Source organism: Lissotriton helveticus, chromosome 1_1 (genome assembly GCF_964261635.1).
Source record: "Lissotriton helveticus chromosome 1_1, aLisHel1.1, whole genome shotgun sequence".
In the NCBI taxonomy this organism is placed as follows: Eukaryota; Metazoa; Chordata; class Amphibia; order Caudata; family Salamandridae; genus Lissotriton; species Lissotriton helveticus.
This window is the reverse complement of record NC_136057.1, coordinates 1,727,126,730-1,727,152,940: the sequence shown is the minus strand read 5'-3', so window position 1 is coordinate 1,727,152,940 and position 26,211 is coordinate 1,727,126,730.

Below are 26,211 nucleotides of genomic sequence, written 5' to 3'. Positions count from 1 at the left end.
AGCTGGCTTTCCTCAGGACCGTTTTTATGTGAAAAACGTGCAATTTAAATAATAAAAATGATAAATTTAAGTGATTGTGTTGTCTTTTGGGTAAGTGAAACGCACACTAAGGCGTTATAGCTGTTAGAGGGGGATTCCCTCAAGCTTGATCTGTTTTGTCTTCGTGGGTCGCCTGGCAGAGAAAGAGACCGAGTATTGCGGTCTAGTTCCTCCTTGGACCTATTCGTCCTTCCGCGGCGCCCGGCTGAAACATGTAGACCACACTAGACGCTGGAGGTCATAATTAGCACTCCACTTTACGTCTACCTGCCTTTTATTTGCTAACAGAGGCCCAGTTCATTAAAATAAATTACCCTCGGGTGCTGGGACCTACTGTATAGCTTTTAAACTTCACCTTTCTCACCCTACTCACTGCACACTCAGCAATATACCAGCTCCGCAGTCACCTGGCGTTGAAGCACACCCGGGGCACACTCGGTGCCACTGTGGTGGGCCCGATGATGAAGCATGCCACCGACTAGGTCGGTGGGTGAGGGCTTTATAAGGAAAACTACGTTCTCCTTATTTTACGGGCTGATATTTAAAACATTTTTATGCCAGAAACCTCCGCGGGAGTGTACTCAACAACTTCCCAAAGTTTCATGGCGATCTGATGAATGGTGTTTTAATTCTATTTATTTATTCAAGTGCTTGTGGATACATGATTTGTTGTTTTTCCGTCTGGTGCGTACATCAGTATTCAAAAGATTATGAGGGCCCTGGCGGGCCGATATTTAAAATAAATTTATGCCAGAAACCTTCGCGGTAGTGTACTCAACAACTTCCCAAAGTTTCATGGTGATCGGATGAATGGTGTAGTAATGCATAAAGGACAAACAGACAGACAGCCAGACAGACAGACATACATTCGTTTTTTATATATATAGATAATATAGTATTATATGATTGTATGATAACGTTTGTATAATATAGTATGGTGTGGCATGGTATGGTATGCAAGGCTACTGGAATTATACGTCAGGGAAGGGACAAAGTATGCAGAAGGGTTGGGTAAGTTATGCAGCAAGAAAAGCAAATCATGCAGCGTAATGCAGAACATTTTATGATGGTTTTGCTTCATTATTTTGTCATTTTTACACTTGTTAACACTGCCTGGGCATTGGGTGCACCACATTAGTACCAGTGTAACACAAAAATATATAAAAAAACAACAGAAACTTGACAAGTAAGGCTTTGCAAAGGGCCTTTCACTGTGCTGCAGCACATGTTGCTGCTTTATTTGTGCTTGTAACAATTTGTTTGGGTTAAAATCTGCAAACTATGCAGCAGTGATGGATTATGTGGCAATTATGGCAGATCTATATTTATGCAAAAAAATTCTACGCCCATGCAATCACATAAGTCCAGTGACACTGATGGTATGGTATAATACGGTGTGGTATGGCCTCTCATTTTGTACTATAGTATAGTATGGTACACTGTAACTGTAGCATGGTATAATATGATATGGTATGGCCTATCATTGTATAGAACAGTGGTATGGCATGGCAAGTCATTGCATCGCATTGTATATTAATGCCTGCCATTGTATATTATGGTATGCTATAGCCTATCATTTTAAAGCATGTTATGGTATGGCCTGTCAAATGACAGTATAGTATAGTATAGTATGCTATATGGTATTATATTGTATGGTATGGCTTGTCATTGTATAGTATAGTATGCTACATGGTATTATATTGTATGGTTTGGCCTGTCATAGTATAGTATAGTATAGTATAGTATAGTATAGTATAATATAGTATAGTATAGTATAGTATAGTATGGTATAGTATAGTATGATATATTGTATTATATTGTATGGTATGGTCTGTCATTGTATGGTATAGTATAGTATAGTATGCTATATCGTTTTATATTGTATGGTATGGCCTGTCATTGTATGGAGTGGTATGGTGTGGTAGAGGCTGTCATTGTGTGGAAAACGTGTAATAATTTCTGTTAGCATAAGCGAAAGCCATTTTGGTTGTGGCATCCATTTTGTTAGCTTTGTATTTCTTCCGTCTTCACTGTTGCTTGCCCTTCTATTCTGCTTGAGTCATCAGCTTTAGTTAACTCCTTCTGTACTGGGCCTAAGCAATGTATGTGCTGAGCTAAGGCCTGTAGCTGCTGAAATGCACCTTGTTAAAGATGGAACTGTCAACTATTTTCTGCTGTTGTAAACAGTTCTGTTCCCTCTCCCACTTTGCTGACTAAGTGATCTCCCATCTGCCCATGCTTGTCGGTAGTTATTCTTGCGTATGCTTGTACATTCTATTTGTAACTACATGCTTATTCTGCAACAAACTCTGTATATAAGCACCATGGTCTGTGTATTCAATGTCCTACCTCCTGGAACACTTGAGGGTGTTGTATGGATGTAGTCCCACTCATAAGTGATTAATAAACCTGTTATTTGAATTTCAGCTTCAGCGTCAATCTCTATTTTTTTGGTCTACGGACCTGTGGACAGAGAAGGGTGATCCCTGCACCGGGTGCCCATTAAAAATCACATTTCCACAGTTTGTGCCCGACACGTGGGTCCTCATCTGAGACGCAGCCGTCCAAAGGAGTGGTCTTGACGGAAAAGTGGAATTTTGCTGAGGAGACGTCCTGCATGAGGAGACCCTTGTCTTTGCAGCCAAAGTGTTTTTTTTTCGGTTTTCTCGATTTGACCCTCCAGGTGGTTGCCGGTCCCGACTGAGGTATGCTTTGGCGTTATTTTTGCAGTGACCATTAGGGCGACCAAGAGATTGGCAGTTGGAAGTTGGAAACTCTTGTTTGGTAAAGCGGCACGCTTGATTTGCTTGGCCAAGATTCTGGTTTTGTTTGTTGGATTTATTTTTTGCAAAAGATAAAGGCTGGTAATGTGGAGATGTTTCTCTACTTTGGAATATTTTGGAAAAGTAATATTTTACAAAAATTTGGTAGCATGCCTGTTTCCAGCACTTCCGTAGGCTAGGTTGCTGCCTTGGTGGTACCAAAACGGAATTAGAAAGAAGTCAGCCGGCTCCCCCAGAGGGGACGCATAATAGACATATGTATGTTTAATATGGTATTTCTTCCTTAATGTATAGTACACTGTGGAACAAATATACGAAAAAGGATTCTGATCCCCAACGGCCAGTAAATGGGTCATTTGACTTTATTAAAGATTCAATATGTAGAACAGTGTCTGTTTGAAAGAAAAAGTTGACAAGATATGTTTGATTGTGTATGAATGTGTGAGAAAGCAATACAAGAGAGAGTGAGGAACGAAGAAGCTATAGCAGAAAAAGAACAGTGTAAAACAATATATCAAAAAGCATTGGAAGTAAAAAATAATGAGATAAAGGCAAAAAAAGAAAAAAAGAGGAAAGGGAGCGTCGTTTAGACGTAACTGGCCCGTACCCTAATAGGCGCCCCATTTATCCTATACTTAATAAACCTCAGGATGATTCCATCTTGTTAAATCGACCTCCGTCCCCGAATAAGTTTCCCTCTGCCCCTGTGGGTGATCTTTCCGATGAAGAACATCTTTCTTCAGACGATAAAGACATAGATAAGCAAGATGGGTGGCAGACTCGCTCCAATTTGACTGTTGATGAAAAAGCCAATATCAGATCCACTGCTCGCAAAGAAGCTTGTGGCACTACTTCTGCTTCAGATCTTGTAGCGATGGCACAGCCGTGGAATGATTTAGAGCAATTATATTGTGCAGAGAACTTTACCCGGGAAGTAATACTTGGTTTTAGAAACGTTTCTAAAAACTTAGAGCCCAAGGATATTAATTCCGATTATAAACAATTAAATGATGGAACTTTCCTTTTGTCAAATACATCTAAACTAATTAGTCGAGTACTTAAATTAAGACATGATACACTACATTTAAAAGCAGAGCAAAAATCAGTTAGCAAAGTTCCACTTGCGCAAAGAGTTCTGACCCCAGCCCAAAAAGTTACGGGGGAAGACAATGACCCTAGTGATACTGTACTTACTATGAAACCAATGCGTGAAGCTGCACTTTTGTATGTTCCTCCGGAGGGTTTGGAAACAAGTGCCGATAAAGATTCAGATGATGCAAAGGGATATTTGTTTGTAATTGGGTCTATACTCCTTGGAGTAAAGCAGACGTTATGGCTCTTAAAGCCGCTTTGCCTGATCCGCAGAAAAATCCTGCCTCTTTCTATGAAGAAGTGGAAGGAGCCATTAGCTCCTGTACTATGACCTTGCAAGATATCAATATGTTTTCAGACTTATTTTGCCCCCTGATATGTGGAGAACAAGGCGGAAAATAGATGATAATGTAGCATATGGTGATACTTGGGTGTATTTAGAAGAAATAGATGCGGCTAGGGAACCTGCGCAGAAACCACAACAGGAGATATTAGATCTTCCCAAAGCTATTGTGACTAAGTTGAAAACTCTCATACCCCCTAAGAAAATAGATAGCACAACGTTATCGTCTTGTAAACAGAAAGCGGATTAGTCCGTTTCTGATTTCTTTACATGATTTGAAGAGACATTCCATGATTTTAGTGGGCAGTCATTGACAGACGACACGGGTAAGCATTTGTTAGTCGACAAATTTGTGGCTAACATTTTTTTTAAATAAGTTTTTATTGCGGAGTCAGTGAAGAAATCTCAAATCTGGACAGGCAGTTCACTCAGAGCATCATTGAATATTCAGTCCGATTCGGACAATATACACAGCCATTCAGCCCACAACCCGGAGGTCAGGCGGCGTGGAATGTCTCACATATAGGAAAACCTCCAATGTGCCCGCCCAGCAGTGATAGACAGTCATCTACGATACACAGTTTCCGCTTTTAACCCCCCTAACAACAACTCCCCTAACAACCCATACACAACGAGATAGTCCTGGGGCTAGTCCTGGCGTTGAGCCTAATGTGATGGTAACCTATCATATGTGTTAATGGTGACCATCTATAAGATACAGCACGTGCGCCTCCCTGTCCTCTAGGGATAGTCGTCTAGGTCCCTTAAGCTGCAATCTGCCACTAGATCCCAGTATCTGAATACCCCATGGCCCGCATGGTGAGCCTGACTACCCCGAGGTGATTGTCCCTTGCCCCCCCCCCTCACCCAACTGCTGCTAGTGCGAGTGTGTTTAAATTACAGTAAAACCAGATCACGACATCGCTCAGTGAAATCTACTGTATGGTAATGCTCCATGGAGTCCATGCCAGTTATCACTCGCCATCATCAGCCTCATCTCCTATCATGTAGTCGCGCAGCGCCTGTACTATCAGTTCCCACGCTCTCGCCATATCCATGCATTTATCATTGGCACTCCTGGTAGCCTGCCGCATTCTGATGACACTCTCACAACCCGCCCATTTCAACAGCTCATTCCTCCACCTTCCCACCGATGGCCCTTCCTTAGATTTCCAGTGCCAGGTAATCTCCCTCTGAGCCAACATAAGGCCCAGATCGATAAATTTGCTAGTGATTTTCATCCGCTTTGTGTGAGGGAATCATAGTAGCAAGCATGCAGCCATGTCGAAATCCACTCCCCTGTCAGTAACTGTATTCAGGAGGTCTCCCACATCATGCCAGTATGACCCTAGTCGCGGGCACCCCCACAGCAAATGATCCAAGTCCGCCTCATGCGCCAAACACCTCGGGCATGCGGCGTCCCGTACCCGAAAATATCTCGCTATCCTCTCCGGGGTCAGGTAAGCCCTATGAATAATGAAAAAATTTATCTGTTGGAACCGGGCATTCCTCGTTCCCTTCCAGGTTCGCTCCAAGACATGGCCCCAGACTACATCCGGGATGGGCCTACCTACACTAGTCTCCCATCTTGCTTTCAGTGCCCCCAGCTGTGCCAGTCCCTCGCGCTGTAGTCTATTATGGAGGCAGGTAACCGCCTTGGTAGTGCCCGCAGCCATGACCACGTACTGACACGCCAGAGTCGTCTCCGGTTCCACCAGCCCCCCCTTCCAGTGTTTTTGCATCGCCGCGAGCACTGCCGCATGCAGCAGGAAATCCCCATCTGGCAGACCAAATCGGTCCTGCACCTCTCGGAACGGGGCCAGCGTCCCCTCAACGTACAAGTCACCAACCACCTGCAGCCCCAGTTCCTCCCAGTCCGATAGCGGGGACCAATCGCCCCCATGTGGTAGCGCGGTCAGCATCCCTAGCGGGATCTCAAGTGCGTACGCTTGGGAGTTGGCTGCTCTCTTCAGGCTCCTGTTCCAGCAGAGCCTGAGCGTCCGTTCTTCCAGCGTTAGGTCCCTCACCTCCAGTTTCTGTTGCATGACAATGTACGACAAAACATGCCGTTGGATACCCTGCCCCCTATTAATGTCCGGACCTCTAAATTCCCTGGCCACATGTTGCGTCAGTACCTGTAGTTGAGCTGCCAGATAGTACAGTTCAAAATCAGGGACCGCCAACCCCCCCTCCAACTTGGGCCTAGTCAGGGTCGTCAACGCCACTCTACGCCGTTTCTGTCTCCACAGGAATCCGGTCACCAACATCTGCAGGTCCGTAAACACGCGCCGCGGTATCCACACCGGTAATGTCCGAAAGTAGTAAAGTAGCCTCGGAAGCGCTACCATTTTCAAAAGCGCCACACGGCCCAGCACAGACAAGGGGAGAGAGGCCCAGAAGTTTACACAACCCCTCAACGCGCGCACGCATCGCCCCACGTTTCCTTCTAATAGTTGCGAGGCCTCGTGATAAATACGGACACCCAGATACGTGAAGCAGGAAGGTTCCCAGATCACCTCCAGCTCAAGGGGGGGGGCTGCGCGTGCCCTCCCGTAGTGGGAATACACAGGTCTTGGACCAGTTTACTTTAAGGCCCGACACTTCACCAAACCTGGACAGCATGGCTACAGCTCCCCCTAGCGCTTGTCCGGGGTCGGCCAAGTACAGTAGTAGATCGTCCGCGTACAGCGATATATAGTGCGTCTGCGCCCTTTGCGTCACCCCCTGAAACTGTTCGCCCGTTCGTGCCAGTGCTGCTAAAGGTTCCATTGACAATGCAAACAGCAAAGGAGAGAGCGAGCATCCCTGCCTCGTCCCCCTACGCACCGGGTAAGCCGAAGAAATCGAGGACCCCAGGCGCACCCTTGCCGTGGCTGATGAGTACAGTACCCTCGTCCATCGCCGGAATCCCTCACCTAGGCCAAATTTCGCCAGCACCTCATCTAGGTACAGCCACTCAAGGCTATCGAAAGCCTTTTCAATGTCAACAGACAACACCACCGGATCATGTGGTGAGCCCCTAGCATCATCCAATATCTGTAGTAGGCGGCGCACATTCATAGATGTGTTCCTGGTAGGGATAAACCCTGCCTGGTCGACATGCACCAATCTGGTCATGAGCGGCAGGAGTCTGGCGGCCAAGACACGACTTAGGATCTTATAGTCCACCGTCAGCATGGATAGGGGTCGATAGGACGTTACATCCAGCGCCTCCCTACCAGGCTTCAGTTACGGAACCACCAGAGCCTCCCTCATCGTTTCGGGCAGACGACCCTGCTGTCCCGCCTCCGAGTACACTGCTAATAGCCTAGGTGCCAATATGTCAACAAATTTCACATAGAATTCTATGGGCAACCCATCGACGCCTGGTGTTTTGTTTCTGGCCATCTGTTTAATAGCCAGTTTAATCTCCGCCAACGTTATGGGTCCCCCTATACCCTCTGCATCCTCAGCCACCAGCACCGGCAAAGCAATAGAGTCCAGATAAGCATGTATCTCAGACGTGTCCACCGTTAGTTGGCACTCGTAAAGATCAGTGTAATATGACGTGAAGCGCGATAGGACCACTGACTGCGAATAAGCCACATCCCCCGTTTCCGTTCTTATGCTCATTACCGGGCACCCCCGAGGTTCTGGATCAGCGAGCCTGGCAAGGAGCGTACCCACTTTGTCCCTCTCCGCATGCACCTTGACAATATATAGCTTATAATCGTAGCACCGCAGCCGCTCAGTTTCCTTCGCAACCAATTCCTTGGCCTCAAGCAATTGCGCCTGCAATTCCGGTCGTTCCGGTCTACGCTGCTCTAAGCCCCGTAGCACACTCTCAGCCTTCACCAGGTCAGTCAAAAGCGAATTCCGTACATTAGCAAACCTGCCCATGCACACTCCTCTCACCACCACTTTCATCGCATCCCATTCCACCAGCCTTGTCGCCGCCGTGCCCTCATTCTCCATGAAATAGTGTTCTATGCCCTGGTGGACAGCGTCGCTGAACACCGGATCCTCCAGCGTGTGGGGCTGTAGCCTCCACGTTGGAATCGCCGATCTCACCTGTTGCCACTGCACTGACATCAGTAAGGGATTATGATCTGAAATTGTTCTAGTCAAGTATTCCGTGTGTCTAACCATGGCGGCCAGGCGATCACTACAGAGTATCGAGTCTATCCTCACATGTAACGCATGTAATGCAGAGAAAAAGGAATAGTCTCTCATTGCAGGGTGTTGTTCTCTCCACACATCTAGCAACCCCCAACTGTCCTGCCACTCCTTCCTCTGAGTAGCAAACCTGCACACCGTCGAGTCGGTCAATGGTGGATGGGATCTATCCAGGTCCACATCAGTGATTGAATTAAAGTCCCCACCCAAAATGATGGGGCCCGCCAGGTAATGCGCCAGTGAGCTCGACAATCTATCAAAAAATAAGGCCTGTTCCGTATTCGGGGCGTACACACTACACAGTGTCACTTCTCTACCATATAGCCTCCCCTCCACTACCACATATCTGCCCTCTGGGTCCACCCGCTTAGACATGACCTGGAACGGCACCCCAGCTCTAATCCAAATCAACACACCTCTGGCAAACGCTGAATACGTGGTCCCAACCACTTGCCCCCGCCACCTCCTCTGTAGTGCAGCACATTCTGTTTCAGTCAAGTGGGTTTCCTGCAGCATCGCAATCTGTATTCCACGCCGCACTAAGTGGGCATGCACCTTGTGGCGTCTCACCATCGTCCTGAGACCACGGACATTCCATGAAATGCATTTTAAATCAGGTAACGTCCCCATAGTAGTCACGTCTGTACACAATCAGCACCAGCCCAACACCCGTCACACAGCAGCAGTCGGATCCCCTAACCCCAACACCCAACAAAATCCCCCAAACCCCTCTCCCCAGGACAGGACTTAATAACCCAGCTTCAGCCCCGTTCCAAACTCGCAACATGACACACATCACACTACTCTGTGGACTCTACCACAGAAGGCCTTAAGGGCCTCTAGAGGGTGGTTCAGCGCCCAACCCAGAAACAGCGGAGCCCCCACCCCACACCCCAGGTCCCATAGTGCGGCCTCAGTCCCACTCCTGAGTGTTCACTTAGCGACCAGAGAGGCCATGTCCACACAAGAGTCACAGTCGGGCTACGCCCCTGTACCTCACTCGTTAAATAGTCCATCCGATGTCTGTGGAGTAACCTCCGGACCCCTCGTGCTCTCCACTTCCGATTCATCACCTCCCGTTTTCGCTCCATCGTCGTCGGAACCAGTACCCTCCGATGTTCTCTCCTGTTGCGATCCCGTGATGATCGCGGTCGCCGCCAGTGCTCCCTTCTTGTCCGCTTCCATTTGGGCTTTCTGCATCGCCATCTTAAGTCTATTCCGTTTTCGTATGCGCTGAGACTTCCTGATCCGGAGGGGTTGCTGCGCGGTCCTATCACTTTTGCCAGCGCGGTCAGTCCCAGCACGGTAGTGCTCAAGCCACGTCCAGGCCTCGTCCGGAGTTAGAAAGAAGTGAGTCGTGCCGTCCAGGATCACTCTCAGCTTGGCCGGGAAAAGCAACGAATACTGGATCCCTTCGTCCCTCAATTCCTTCTTCACCGGCAGGAAGGACGCCAGACTCCTCTGGACTTCCTGAGTGTAGTCCGGGAAGATCGTGACCTTGCTGTTTTCCACCTGAAATGGGCCCTGCGAGCGTGCCCTTTGTATCAGGAGGTCCCGATCCTTATAGTGTAGCAACTTTATCACCATTGGTCTGGGAGGTCTACCCAGCTGAGGCGGTCGAGCCGGGACCCTGTGCGCACGCTCAAGGGAGAAGAAGGGAGAGAGGCCCTCCGGCGCCACCACCGTGGTAAACCAGTTCTCCATATAGGCCACCGCATCCTCCCCCTCAATTTTCTCCGGAAGGCCTACAACCCTCACATCTCCTATTGCGACTTTCCAGGGTCTCCAAGCGGCGGAGGACATCAACCAGTTTGTGTTCAGCAGTGACCACCGCCGGTTTCAATTCCTGCAGCAATTGTTCATTGTCCTTTACCTTGTCAGCGAGCTTCGCATGGTCTGCCTTAAGGAGTCCCAGCCCCGTGGCAACCTGCGCAATGTCATGATGTAGGGAGTCTTTCGTTGCAGTGATCGCGTCCAATATACTGTCCAGCTGTTTATGCAGCCGCTGTTCCTGAGTTGTTGCGTCAGATGGAGCAGGCGCCCCGCCATCTTGGGACCGTGCAAGCACTTCGGGCGTTCCACCAGTGGCGGCCATCTTGGTTCCCACAGCACTGCTCCGAAATCGCCACCAAATCGATCGCTCACCCCCGGTGTGCAGCCAGCCAGTCACCAGTGTCGCCCAGCTCCTGAGGCCAAAGTTCCTCGGGGGTCTACCAAGCCAACGCACCACTAAAACACTCGGCAGGGCGCTGCCCACAGTTCAAGGCCACATCAGAAGTGCTCCAACTACCAAGGAGACGCGCAGGGGAAACGCGGGCCAGTAGTGGAGGTGCCCAAGTCACAGGTGATGATTCGCCCCAGGCTGGACCTCCTTCCTCACACAACCCGCAGGTGCGCCCGGCGTAGCCCCACAGCGGGCAGCACCGCAATGCAGCAAGGGATATCTCCCGAGTTCAGTACTCCCTGGTCAGCATTAGTGTTTCACAGCGGGCCCCTGCTGTCCTTCCGCCTCGCCAATAACCAGCAGCGTCCCAAGGGGAGTGGGAGACCGGCCCCCCCACAAAATCGCACCGTGCTCTCTGTCGGGCCGTTGGTCCGCCCCCTCCGCTCACCCGATCACAGGGGCTGTTGTGGGGCCCCGGGTGCGGGTCTCCGCTGCGGCCGCTACCACCTTCGGCAAGCCCTCCAGGCTCCAGGGATGCCGCACGCCACCCGTTCAGTGGTGCAGGGAGGTGGGGGGATGGGCTCCGCGCCCGCTCGGCTCCCGGACGGCAGTAATTATTCAGCCGCCCTAACCAGTGCCGGAGCAGTCTGCCGGCGCACCCCCGCTCTATCTCCCGCTCCGTGCTCCGTTCTCCAGCCCGCCTCCGTCGGGAGCCTCCGTACACCCGGTCCGGGCCTCTTCAGAATCCTGGCGCCGCCATCTTTCTTTGCTGGAGCGCAGCTCCGTCGGGGCACGGGACCTGCCAGGGATGCAGCGTCCGGGCGCCCACAGGGTCGGGATCAGGCTCCCTCGGTCTCGCCTCGCTCAGAGCAGCGAAAAGTACCACTCAGGGGGTGATAATCCTGACGATTTCAGGAGTAATTGCGGGACTTGGAGCGGAGCCGATCGCTCACGCCGCCATCACGGTCGGCGTCCAAGCCATGCCCCCCAAAATTTGTCGCTAACATGTTGCCAGAAATAGCTAGTCGCCTCAAGGTCAGCGAGAGTTTGTGGACTACGTCTTCCTCAGTCTCCCTTTTGTCTATGGCCCAGTATTATGAGCATCAGGAATTGGAAGCAAAAGGCAAAGAGGATAAGAAGGTTAAGGATTTAAAGACGAAAGTTATGTTGGCTAAAGTATATGGTCCACCATTCGTGCAGTATATATCCCTGGTGTACCCCCTTTCTCCTGATCAACTTTGTCATCTGATCACTGTGCTTATTGTAAAGAGATTGGACATTGGCGTTCTGAGGGCCCCCTTTTGCAAGGTCAGCAGTATCAATGGGGTAGAGGAAGCATGAGAGGACGGCCAGGGAATTCAGGACAAAGGGGAGGAATAGTCCCACGTTTGAGGCAGTTGAACATGAACCAAAATATTCTAATACGTTTGATAGACGAAATCAATATCAAATGTTTGATTATTCGACTGCTGGTCTTGCAGATTCTGATTATGCATAGGAGTGCCTAGGATGGGGTAAGGAACCAGTTGAGGTCCCAGTAGATCAGAAAGGTCCTTATGTTGATGCAAATGTTTTGGGCTCTACTGATCAGTTTCTGGTTGATACATGGGCTACTCACAGTGCTCTGTCTAAAAAATTGGTTCCTAGGGCTCCCCTGTCTGGGCAATGATAACATCGATAGGATTCGATGGGACACATACATCTAGCCCACTGTCACAGCCACTTGCATTTAGTCTTGATAAATTCACTGCAGAATGTCCATTTTTGCTTTCCCCTAACACACCGGATAATATTGGGGGTATCGATATGCTCAAATATTTTTGTGCTACAATACGTTGTTCCTCAGAAAGTGTGCGTGATACTATCCAATGGTTGAGAGGTCTTGTCTCCTGAAAGAAGAAATTGCTCTGGCATTTTTACCTAGTACTTTATGAGCTACATCGGATACCAATGTGGGACAAATGGTTATCCCACCAGTACATATTCAAGTGAAGGAAGGTGCTTCATTGCCTCCACTGCCCCAATATAAAATATCTTGGTAAGGCGAACAAGCATTGATGCACATTGTTCAGGATTTGATCAAGGTGGGGGTTGTGGAAGAAGTCCCTTATAATACCTGTAATAGCCCTACCCTTCCTATTTTGAAAAGAGACACTGTTACTAAAATTAACAGATTCATTATTGATTTATGAGAGGTTAAAAAAATGATGGTGCCCTAATACCTGGTACTCTCTGACATCACAACACTTCTTACTATGGTTCCTCCTACTGCCACTACATTTAGTGTAATTGATTTGAAAAATGCATTTTTTTCAATACCTATTCACCCTGACAGCCATTATTTGTTCGGCTTCAGTTTGAATAATAGATCATACATATTCTGTAGAGCTCCACAAGGGTATACAGAGAGTCCTAGCATTTATAGTCAGGCATTGAAAAGGCAGCTTGATTCTTTTTCTGTACCGAAAGGGATGGCTCCTATTCAATATGTCGATGACATCTTGTTGGCTGCCGATACCGCTGAACAGTGTAAAGAAGGAACACTGACTTTATTATCATTTCTTGCCTCCCATCATCACAAAGTCTCACAAAAGAAATTGCAATTTTGTAGATAGCAGGTTACCTATTTAGGTCACCTCCTGTCTAAGGAGGGGTGTGCACTCACACTAGACCACATTCAGACCATTTTAGATACTCCTGTGCCCTGTACTCAGAAGGATGTTTGTGCACTGATTGGCCTCACTTTATTTTGTAGTCAGTTTTCACACATTATTAAACCTTTGTTGGCCTTTTTTTTTGTCCCTCCCATGGACGTCTGAGTGCCAGAGCGCCTTCTAACAGTTACGCCAAGCCGTTTGCTCTGCACCAGTATTAGGTACCCCAGATATATTGATGAGTGACTATTTGTCCCAGTTAATTGACAGCTTGTCTTCTATTTATCAGCAGGTGCGGGAAGCTCTTCCTTCGTGAGCCCTGCTGTGTTGTCCGACCACCACGACATCCTGGTCACCGAGACAAGACGAGCTGCGTCACCTGAAGGACCTGAGGAAGTCTTCCCGGACCACATAATCCCTGGTACATCTAGATATCTGCTTCGATCAAGGAAGAAAGACATTTCTGCTCAGAAAGAGACTGTTTGAGCCACTGTCCTGGGTGGTTAATGACTGACTACAAAGGGGGGTAGCTTATTAGTGACTACCCTTCTCAATGTTAGTGAAGAAACCAACGCCTGCCCAGGACCTTAGAGCACCATCTGTTTTGTTGTTTGCTGATGAAAATGAGCTTGCCTAAGAAGAAGTAGATCGCTGCAACAATATGCAACTGCAGTACAATCTGCATCCTTGGTCTGACTTTGACTGCTGCCATCATCGCTACTGTAATGTGGGTAGTGGAGGAAGTAATGCCTGGAGCCTCCTTACCTAACATTACTGTTACATCTGGCCTGGCCTCCTTTTGGCCCACATGTCTAGGCCCCCAGCCCCTTCCTAAATCGGAGATAAAAAGCCTGGGAGTTTGGCTTGATAAATCACTGGATTTTTCTTTTCAGGCTACCAAAACTGCATCCATCTGTTTTGGGCTGATGAGAATGCTCCGGAAGGTGCTCCCTTTGCTTCCATTCCAGGCGAGGAGAGTCATGGTCCAGGCCCTAATACTCTCACGCCTGGACTATGGTAATGCTCTCTATCTGGGAGCCCCGGCGGCAGTGATTAATAATCTCCAGGTCACCCAAAACTGTGCAGCCCGGCTGCTTTTTCAAATTCCTCGCTGGCAGTCGGCCAAAAATGCCTTAAGAAAGTTACACTGGCTCCCTGTGGCAGCTAGGGTTCAATTTAAGGCTATGTGTCTTGTTCAAAAAGCAATTTGCAGAACTGCTCCAGTCATAATACACCCTCTGGCCACCACCTACCTCCTCTTCAGAGCTTTGCGCTCAAGTTCATTGCAACTAGCCACCACGACCAAGATAAACAAGGCTCGTTGGGGCGGCCGCTCATTTTCACACAATGCTACAAAGAATATGGAATTCTCTTCCGCTTATTCTCAAAGAAAACAACAACCGGATGGCATTTAGGAAGCTTTTAAAGACTCACTTGTTCAGTAGTGCATGCTAAACATCTTACTTGGCCGCCTTGGATTTCAGTTAAAAGCGCTGCAAGGCCTACGGGTAGTCTGTGCGCTTTATAAATGTAATTTTAATAATAATTTAATAATAATAACATCACTTGCTGCAAAAAAGCACCATCATTTTGATTTGCCGCAACATGAACTGGAATACCGGCAAAATCTGTGAAACAATTCATTTCTTCAAATTTTGCATCAGACACACCAGCTAAACAATGCAACTAACTGTTGGGTTTGTGGCAAGATTCCTCCTCATCAGAACATAAAAGGAATCCAGTAGTCACCGCTGCCATTCTCTCACAATGGCTCATCCCCAGCTTGTTTCAAACTTATATATGCCTCTAATGAACAAAGTATGTTACCCCAACGAAGATGGGGACCCATAAGCAAAAGGTGCTGCTTTAGAAAGGAAAGAATATAGTAAAAGAAGTGCAGCAACAAACTATGTGTATCCATATTCTTGGTCGGCTAAAGTAAATGGACACCTTGTTATCTCTGTTGCCATGACCACTGGCCCCCTTTGTGTACAAGGTACAGGCGATGTGCCAGTGGGCCACAGTAACTGTACTGCAGTGTTGCAGATGTCTACAAGAGGCCGAAGCAGCTTCCTTGCATCACGTCACACTTCTTTTGTTTGTGGAACTAAGGCATACTACTTCCTACCTCCAGGCTGGACTAGTACCTGTTACATAGCCTTCCTTCTACCACCTGTGTTTTTAGTTCCCCAAACCTACCATGAAGATTTGCAATTGTTCAATTATTATGCTGGTAGTAGGGGAAAACATGCAAACGATGTCTCTGTAGTCGACCAGACAGAGACCACATGGGACCATATAGTCTGGAGCATGCTGTATCATCGGATCCAGCTGTTGTGTCTTCACACCGGACAATTCACCTTCTATATATGCTGCCATCTCCAAACTACACAAAATAGCTACTGAGATATATCAAGATTCAGGAACATGGACTTGGGCTGGATGGTTCTGGAGTGTATTTTCTGTATGGGGGTTGAAAATACTATCTGCCTTATTCATAATTATAGCTATTCTCTTCTCTTGTTGTTTATGTATTCAATGTTGGCCAATGCTTTGTTCCCTCTGTATTTCCATTTGTACTACTTGTCTACTATCTAAAACAAATGTCCAAAATGTAAATGCCCCTTTAACAATAGATCAAGAAATCAGTAACATAATGTTAATTGATATATATAGCATTTATCGTACCCCTTTAGAAGCATAAGAAAATGTCTTAGCTTATGCCAAATAGGCAGTCTGTGGAAAACGTGTAATAATTTCCGTTAGCATAAGCTGAAGCCATTTTGGTTGTGGCATCCATTTTGTTAGCTATGTAATTCTTCCGTCTTCACTGTTGCTTGCCCTTCTATTCTGCTTGAGTCATCAGCTTTAGTTAGCTTCTTCTGTACTTGGCCAAAGCAATGTATGTGCTGAGCAAAGGCCTGTAGCTGCTGAAATGCACCTGGTTAAAGATAGAACTGTCAACTATTTTCTGCTGTTGTAAACAGTTCTGTTCCCCCTCCCACTTTGCTGGCTAAGTGATCTCCCATCTGCCCATGTTTGTCGGTAGTTATTCTTGTGTATGCTTGTACCTTCAATTTGTAACTACATGCTTACCCTGCAACAAACTCTGTATATAAGCACCAGGGTCTGTGTATTCAATGTACTACCTCCTGGAACACTTGAGGGTGTTGTATGGACGTACTCCCACTCATGAGTGATTAATAAACTTGTTATTTGATTTCCTGCTTCAGTGCCACTCTCTATTTTGTTGGTCTATGGACCTGTGGACAGAGAAGGGTGACCCCTGCTCCGGTGTGCCCATTAAAGAGCAGTTTTCCACAATTGTATAGTATGGTATGGTAATCCTTGTTGCAATGTACACATTAAACTACAGAAGGAAGTGCAATAAGAGCAGTCACACAAACCCCCCAAAAGCTTCAAAATATAATGCTATTTTCACATTAGAACAGGGGTCTTCAAACTTTTTGATGCCGAGCACCCCTCGTCAAACATTTTTAGGTGTAAGGACCCCCTCCTGACATACAAATTCTGGAACCTGTTACTCATCATCAACACCCTTGAGTGCACTCATTTCCCATGACAAATTGTTTTTCTGGTGGGGAAATAATAAATGTTTTAGGTCTTTCACCACTACGTAGCTACATATAATATAATGGGTAGCCCAAATGAAAAATACATTTTAAAAGTTGTTACTCAGTGGGAAATGCGCAATAGGTCATTATGAAACCTTTATTAGTTAATACACTGCAGAGGTTTATGTGTAACCAGAGACCCACAGAATTAATTCTTTGATGGTGCATTGGAGAATAGTGACTTGTGCATTTTTAGTGCAAGAAGGTCACAACTTGTGGCAGAAAGCACTGTGAATATGTAAGTCATTATTCAAGTCTTGCATTTTAGTAATACCCCGATTGTACGTAATTTATTTTTTTCCAAACTGTCCCTTCAACACCTCCTGGGGTAGTAAGTGCTGTACAAATACAATTACAATTAAAAGCACACACTTCACAGCTCAATTGTTAATTCTTTGCACTACCACTCAAAAAGAATACATCTTTGTTCTCACAAAGCTTTGAGTGATTCGATCAATTAAAACCAGTGCCTGCTTCCAATCACCCTTTATTTACATTTGCCGATTAACTCATAGCACACATTTGCATTTCTTTCAGGCAAGCAGGCACTCTGGCAGTTAGCTGTCTGCCCGGCTTCCGTTTCACAGCACATGACACTGAAGCATTTTAACTATCAGAATTAACTGTCCCAGGACTGTTGTCTGTTCCCAAAAAGTAGGGGAACAGATATTTAAATATGTTGGCGAGTGCTTTCACTGCGGAAACCATCTTCATCACGCGAAGGGTCGTGCGATTGCACTTTATAAATATCCTATTTGGCAGAATTAAGCCTCAATGAGAGCATGGAATTAAAAATTAACAGTTAATAGAAATAAATGTTCAAAATAATCTGCAAACATGTATTTAAAAGGAAATATAGATATTCTAGCAACAGACTTTAATAAGCCTTTCCAGTACAAATGTTTTTTTATGCACCACAATAAAAAAATGAAAATGCAAATCCACTTCTAACTACAATGTCCTGTTAGTGATCCCTTTACTATATGCACTATGAAAGTATTGGTGTAGACTAGGTGACAAAATCAGGAAAAATGGCAAATTTCGAGATAGTAGAAGGTAGGGGAAAGTTCGTGCTTCTGGCCTCTGACTTCCATCTGATTTTCCCCTCGGTTAGAATGGCTCAGTTCAGACCCGAAGCCCAGCTCGCACCTTCTCTTGTGGACGCAGTACATGAACAGCCGTGCTGGGCTCAGTTAAGCTGGTACTTTCCTCCCGCAGAGTCTGACTGCCTCCTATTGGTCGTGGTCGCCAAGACCCATCGTCCTATATCAGCTAGTGAGGAGTGTGCAAAATAGGTTTGCTTCTGAGAGCAGCTCCCAGTGTAAGGGTCTGTCTGGTACAACCGCTCGGAGCTGATGCCATTCAGGACTCCTAGTGTGCGGACAATGAGGCTGAGAAATTGCGTGCCCCCTTCTCATGACTCCATGGCACCCCAGTGGGTCACGCCTCACAGATTGAAGACCTCTGTGTTACAATGTTCTGTCACATTTATATTCATGCCCAAGATATTCTATAAATAATTAAACAAGTACCAAACAAAACACAGTTTTACTTAATAGCTATAGCACTCAAACCAATATGTATTTTTAAATCACTGTTGAAAGCTATGCTAAAAATCTGTGGCGTGCTTATTTTGTTATGCTGCACCAAAGAGTAGAAGGGGAGAAGATGAAAAGTAAAATGGAAAAAAACATGAACACGGGAAATGGGCGGTGAAGCAACAGTTCAGTCCAAGACCAGGAGCAAGACAACCTAAAACCACATATGCTCTTACGAAGTGATGTAAGCAGAAGAAAGAATAGGCCCAGATAGGAAGTGGATTCAGTGGAAGGACACTCCCAAAAGAGGGAGCAGCACTTGGTCCATACTCCAGAGATGGAGAAACACAAGAACTAAAAGTGAAACCAGTACACTCTGACCAAACACGAGCCAGCAAATAAGGCTGACAATACATCCTGTCATAGCATGGTATGGTATGGCCAGTGATAGTATAGTATGGCTGTCTTTGTATAATATTGTATGGTATTTTATTTTTTATTTATTTATTTGCAAAGTTTTATATAGCGCTTGCTAGACCCAGAGGTATCAGAGCTCTTTACATGAGGATCAGCAAGTTACAGGTTACATAATTACAAAGCCAAATATAGACATAGGAGAAAAAACATGAGATTACACAATAATATGAGTTATTAGCGCATACACACGTCTTAAGGGGAGTGAAAGGTAGAGGGCGAATAGTAAACAGGGGTAAGGAATGCAGGTGGAAGACACAACAGGCAGCCGAGGAAAACAATGTCCGATGTCCAGCTGGGTAGGTGACGGCTGAGGGGTGAACTAGAGCCAAACTCCTCTATAGCTGCATAGGACAGCTCCACCGGGCATCGGCCAAGGTTGCTCGGGCACTGCAGTAGGTACAGACAGTTACGGTTTCCGCCCAGGGGGGATCGTCAAAGTTCCATTAAGAGCACCGGTCACAGAGTTACTGGGAAGCGCCGTCCGCTCATCTTCCAATTTGCCCCCAGGTCAAGAGTGGTGAGAGGAGGGGTGGAAGGGACAGTTCTAAACTCTGCAGATCTTCCTCACTGCAAGGCATTCATTACACAGGAGGCCATTAGACACACAGGCGTCAGATGAATCGCAGATTTGGCTGTCTGGGGGCCCGCTAGCATGACTACAGCACAGGTAAGAACTGAACACCACATGTGCTGGTTGCCATCTTGTCTGCAGTGTGCACTGTGTTGGATTCAGTTGCGTTTGCCAGCACGGATCATAGATGAGTCACTGGGCAGTTGTAGTTATAGCAGTCATAATTACAATTATAACAGAGCAGGGGCCTCCAAAGCAGAGCGCTGATAAGTTGATGAACCGCCTTACAGATAGCCCATATTGCGGCAAGAAGAATTCAGACGTGACACGATAGGGCAAATTATAACCACCATTTTGGAGTCAGGCAGTATCGCGGTGCCATTTGCCTTGTATCTAAGTGTCAAGCAGTGGACCAAAACAAGGTGTACCTTGAGCAGAGGGGTGTAAAAGGCTTTCATAAGGAGCAGCCACTAGGTGAAGTCAATAGAAGTACTCCTAGGCTGGAGGTGCCGCGTTCGGTGCGCCCGCCATTTTAAAGCTGATACCGATGTGACTATCGGGCGGAGAGCAGAGGCCGGCAGTGATTGACCTGTTGTGGATATATTTCTTCCCTCACCTCAGCTGCCTCAGAGTGTTCTTCTCTCGGTCTGCTCCCACTGTGGCTATCTCCCTCTCACGGCCTCCGAGATTCGAGAGCACCAACCCGCAGCGTGTGCTGGCTATCCTTAGAGCGAGTATGGTATGATATGGTCTGCAATGGCCGGTCAATATATAATATGGTATGGCCTATCGTTGTATGGTATGGCCTGTCATTGTAGGACATGGTATGATATGGCCTGTCATTGTGTAATATGGCATAGTCTGTCATTGTATAGTATTGTATGGTACTACTATGAAATTGCCTGAAAGTGTATGGTATGGTATGGTATGTTATGGTAAGGGATGGGATAGGATGTGATGGCATAGTGTGTCCTGCCATTGTGTGGTTTTCTATGGTATGGCATGTCATTGTACAGCATGGTATAGCATTTCACTGTATAGTATAGTATGGCTTGTCATTGTATGGTGTGGTACGGTATGGCTTGTCATTATATAGTATGGTGTGGTATGGTATGTTACGGTATGGCATGGCCTGTCATGGTATGGTATGCTATGGTATCGTATGGCATGGTATGGAATGGTCTGTCATTGTATGTTATGGTACGGTATGACTTGTCATTATATAGTGTGGTGTGGTATCATATGTTATAAAATGGCATGGCCTGTCATGGTATGGTATGGTCTGTCATTTTATGTTATGGTATGGTGAGTCATTGTATGTTATGGTATGAAATACTAGTCACTGTATAGTATGGTACAGGATGGGATAGTAGGCGAAGGGTTGGTGTTGTATGGTATGGTATGGCATCTCATTGTACCATATGATATATATAGCCTTTCATTGCAGGTATGATATTGTATGGTATGGTATTGTATGGTATGGTAAAGTATGGTATAGCATGTTATTGTACAGTATGATATGAATAGCCTCTCATTGTGTACTATGGTATGGTATGATATGGTATGGTATAATGTGATATGGCCTGTCATTTTACAGTATGGTGGTATGGTATGGCCTGTCATTGTATAGTATGGTATAGCATGGTGTTACTTGTCATTGTGTGGTATGGTGTGATATGGTATGGCATGGCCTGAGATTGAACAGTAAAGTATAGTATAGTATGGTACAGTATTGTATGGTATGGAATGGTATGTCTTGTCCTGCCATTGTGCCGTATTGTATGGTATGATATGGTATGGCCTGCAATTGTATAGTAAAGTATAGTATGGTATGGTATGATATGGTGTGGCTTGTCATTGTATAATATGGTAAGGTATGACTTGTCATTGTATAGTATGGTTTGGTGTGGTATGTTATGACCTTCCATTATACAGTGTGGTATGGTCTGTGATTGTATGATTTGGTAGGATATGCTCCAGTATGGTATAGTATAGTAGGGCATGGTATGGCCTGCCATTATATCATAAGGTGCGGCCTGTAATTGTATGGTTTGGTTTGATATGGTTTAATATAGTATGGGGGTTACTGTATAGTATGGCCTGCCTTTATATGGTATGGTATGGTATTGTATGGTATGGCATAGCCTGTCATTGTATGGCATGTTATGGTATGATCTGGTATGGAATTGCCTGTAATTTTATAGTATGTTTTTTCTTATCAAGATATGGGATGGTATGATATAGTACGGTGTGGTACAGTGTAGTATGGTATGACCTGTCCTTATATAGTATAGCATTGTCTGCCATTGTATAGTATTATATGATATGGCCTGTCTTATAGTACGGCCTGTCATCATATGGTATGGAATGGTTTTGCTTGTCTTTGCACAGTATAGTATGATATTGCCTGATTTGATAGGGTATGATATGGCCAGTCTTTGTGTAGAATAACATGGAAGGGTTTGGTAAGGTTTAGTATGCGATAGCATGGTATGTAATGACCTGTCATTGTACAGTACAGGGGTTTGGCATGGTCTGTCATTGTATGGTATGGTGTGATATGACCTGTCATTGTATAGTATTGTATGGTGTAGCCTGTCTTTGTATGGTATGTTATGGCATGCTATGGTATGGTATGTTAAGGTATAGTAGGGCCTGTCATTGTATGGTATGGTGTGGTATGACCTGTCATTGTATAGTATGGTATGGTGTAGCCGGTCATTGTATGGTATGTTATGGCATGCTATGGTATGGTATGTTAAGATAAGGTATGGCCTGTCATTGTATCCTACGGTATAGTATGGTATGGTATAGTAAGGTCTGTCATTGTATGGTATGGTATGGTATGACCTGTGATTATATAGTATGGTCTATCATTGTATGGTTTGGTATATTATTGTCCAATATGGTGTAGTATTGTAAGGCATGGTATGTATAGTGTGATATGGTATGGTATGGTGTAGTATGGTATGGTACAGTGTGATATGATATGGTATGCCTGTCATATATAGTATACTATTGTCTGTCATTGTGAAGAAGGATACAATATGGCCTGTCATATAGTATGGCCTGTCATCGTGTGGTATGGTATTGTACAGATTTGCCTGTAATTTTACATTATGGTATGATATGGTCTCGTATGATAGGGTATGATATGACCTGTCTTTGTGTAGAATAGTATGGTATGGTGTGGTACGGTGTAGAATGGGATAGCATAGTATGGTATGACCTACCGTTGTATAGTACGGTAGTATGGTATGGCCTGTCAATGTATGGTCTGGATTAGCCTGTCTTTGTATGGTATGTTATGGAATGCTATGGTATGGTATGTTAGGGTATGGCATGGCCTGTCATTGTATCTTATGGCATGGTATAGCCTGCCTTTGTATAGTATGGTACAGTATGAATTGGTATAATAAGGTTTGTCATTGTATGGTATGGTATGGTGCGGTATGGTATGGTATGGTACAGAATGACCTGTCATTGTATTTAGCATAGTATATTATAGAATGGTATGGTATAGGATGGTATGATTTTGCTGGTCATTGTACAGTATGGTATTGCGTGATAGGGTATGACACAGCATGCCTGCCATTGTGTAGTATAATATGGCATGGTACAGTGTAGTATGGTATTGCATTGTAAAATATGACCTACTATTGTATAGTACAGTGGTATGGCATGGCCTGTCAGTGTATGCTATGGTATGTTCTAGCTTGTCATTGTATAGAATGATATGGTATGGTATGATATGGTATGGTTTGTCATTGTGTGATATAGTATGGTATACGTGGAGAAGTGTGGCTCAGGGGTTAGAGGCAGCAGACCCAGAAGCTGAGATCGGTCCTGGACCAGGGTTCAATTCCCCGCCTCGGCGGGTCTTGGGCTAAAAAATAACACAGACTCGATAATTCTCGCCCCGGTGCCTCCTCGACTCACGGGTTCACACTCTGCGACTCTGGGCAATAGCTTGCTTAATCTCCACAAAGGCCCCTCGCGGCGGGATGCCTGACTTTCACCTTGTGGATACCCTGCTATCTCACAGGGGAATACCAGGAAGGGTTCCCTAAGCAAGCGCCGGGAAACCCACTGCGGGTAGCTGTGCGCTATATAAGCTCAATTACATTTACATTTACATTTACATTTACATATAGGTTGTCATTGAACAGTATTGTATGGTATGGCCAGCCACTGTATAGTATGGTATGATATGGTCTGTCATTACATAGTATGGTATGGTATGGTATGATATGGTATTAGTGTCAAGGTATGGTATGGTATGATATGCTATGTTATGGTACAGTGTGATATGATATGACCTGTCATTTTATAGAACAGTATGGTTTGTTATTGTATAGTATGACACGATATGGCCTGTCGTATAGTATGGTATGGTATGGTATGGCAAGGTATGGTATTGTATAGAATGATATGGTATGGTATGGTATTTTATGGTATAGTCTGGCATGGTATGTAATGGTATTGTATTAATAGTATGCTATGATATGGCATGGTATGGTTCAGTGTCATACAATATGGTATGGCCTATCATTTTATAGTATAGTATGGCCTGTCATTGTATGGTATGAATCCATATGGCCAGTCGTATGATATGTATGGTAAGGTACAGTACGGTATGACTTTACCTGTCATTGTAAAGGGTGGTATAGTAGAAATGGTATGGCATGGGGTGATAGGGGGGTATGATATGGCCTGTCATTGTGTAGTATGGTATGGTATAGTAAGACACAGTATAGTATGGTGTAGCATGGTATGGTATGACCTGCCATTGTTTAAAAGAGTGGTATGGCATGGCCTGTCATTGTATAGTATGGTATGTTATGACCTGTCATTTTATAGCCTGTCATTGCATAGTATGGCATAGTGTGGCCTGACGTTGTATAGTAGGGTGGTATGGCATGTCCTGTCATTGTATGGTATTCTATGTTTGACATATCATTGTATAGTGTAGTATGGTATAGCCTCTTAATGTTTAGTATGGTCTAGTATGGTATTGTACGGTATAGTATGGTATGGTATGACCTGTCATTGTATGATGTGGCATGATATTATCTGTCATTGCTTAGTATGACATGGTATGGTATGTTATTGTATGGTGTGGTATTATATGGTATGGACTGTTATTGTACATTATTGTATGGTATGGCTGGTCATTGCATAGTATAGTATGGTATGTTTTGTCATTGTATGGCATGAAATGGCATGGTATGGTATTTTATGGTATGGTATTTTATGGCCTGCCATTGCATAACATAATATGGTATGGTATGGTATGTTATGGTATAGTCTGGTATGGAATGTTATGGCCTGTCATTGTATATTATAGTATGATGTGTCATTGTATAGTATGGTATGATCTGTAATTGTATGGTATGGTATAGCGTGGTATAGCACGGTATTGCCTGTCATTGTATGGTAAGGTATGGTGTTGTGTGGTGTAGTATGGTATGGCCTGTCATTGTATAGTATGATATAGTACGGTCTGTCATTAAATGGTATTTTGGTATAGTGTGGTATGGTATGGTCTGTCATTCTATAGTATGATATTATATGGTCTGTTATTGTATGTCATGGTAGGGTGATGTGTGGTTTGGTATGATGTTGCCTGCCATTGTATGGTATGTATGGTATGATATAGTATTGTATAGTTGGTATGGTATGGTCTGTCGTTGTCTACTATAGTATGGTACTGTGCAGCATGTTATATTATCGTATGGTATAGTCTGTCATTGTATAGTAAATTGGTATGGCATGGCCTGTCATTGTAAGTTATGATATGTTAATGCCTGCCATTGATGTTATGGTATGCTATATTATAACCTGTTATAGTATGTTATGCTATGGTATGATACAGTCTGATTGTATAGTATAGTATAGTATAGTATAGTATGGTATGTCACAGGCTATCATTGTATAGTATGGTATGATATGTCCTGTCATTGAGTAGTATGGTATAGTAATCTTTGTTGTGATGTACACATTAAGCTACAGGAGGAACCGCAATAAGAGTGGCCAAACAAGCAAAAAAAGTTCTTTAAAATATAATTCTATTTTCACGTTAGAATTTTCGATCACTTTTAATTCATGCCCAAGATATCCATAAATCATAAATCCTAACTTTACTGCATCTAAACTGAGAAAAATCCTAACTTTAAGACTTAATTTAGGACAACTAACTTCTGTGAATACCTAAATAAGTAAGGGCCCGATTCACAGAACTAACTTGAGACAAAATCCTAAACTTACTACCATTTTGGTATTCACAGAAGGCACTTACTCATTTAAGTATTCACAGAAGGCACTTACTCATTTCGGTATTCACAGAAGTTAGGACTCCTAACTTTAGGACTCCTAAATGCCTTCTGTGAATACCGAAAGTCTTAAAGTTAGGATTTTTCTCAGTTTAGGAGTAGTAAAGTTAGGACTCCTTTCTGCTCTCCACTTGCGCTGGCGCAATATGTGCAGGCTAGCGCCAACGCAGACACCCTTTCATCATAGTGCATGGGTGCATGCAATCCAGACAGGATTGTTTTAATGAAGGAAGGGAGACCTACCTGCACAAAAATCACCCTTAGAGGCATTTTCCTCTTTTTATAGGTGCTGCAGAATTAGGACTCCTAACTTTGGGTCTCCTAAATGCCTTCTGTGAATACCGAAAGTCTTAAAGTTAGGATTTTTCTCAGTTTAGGAGTAGTAAAGTTAGCTGCTCGTGTTTTGTAGTACATGGATGGTGGGGGAG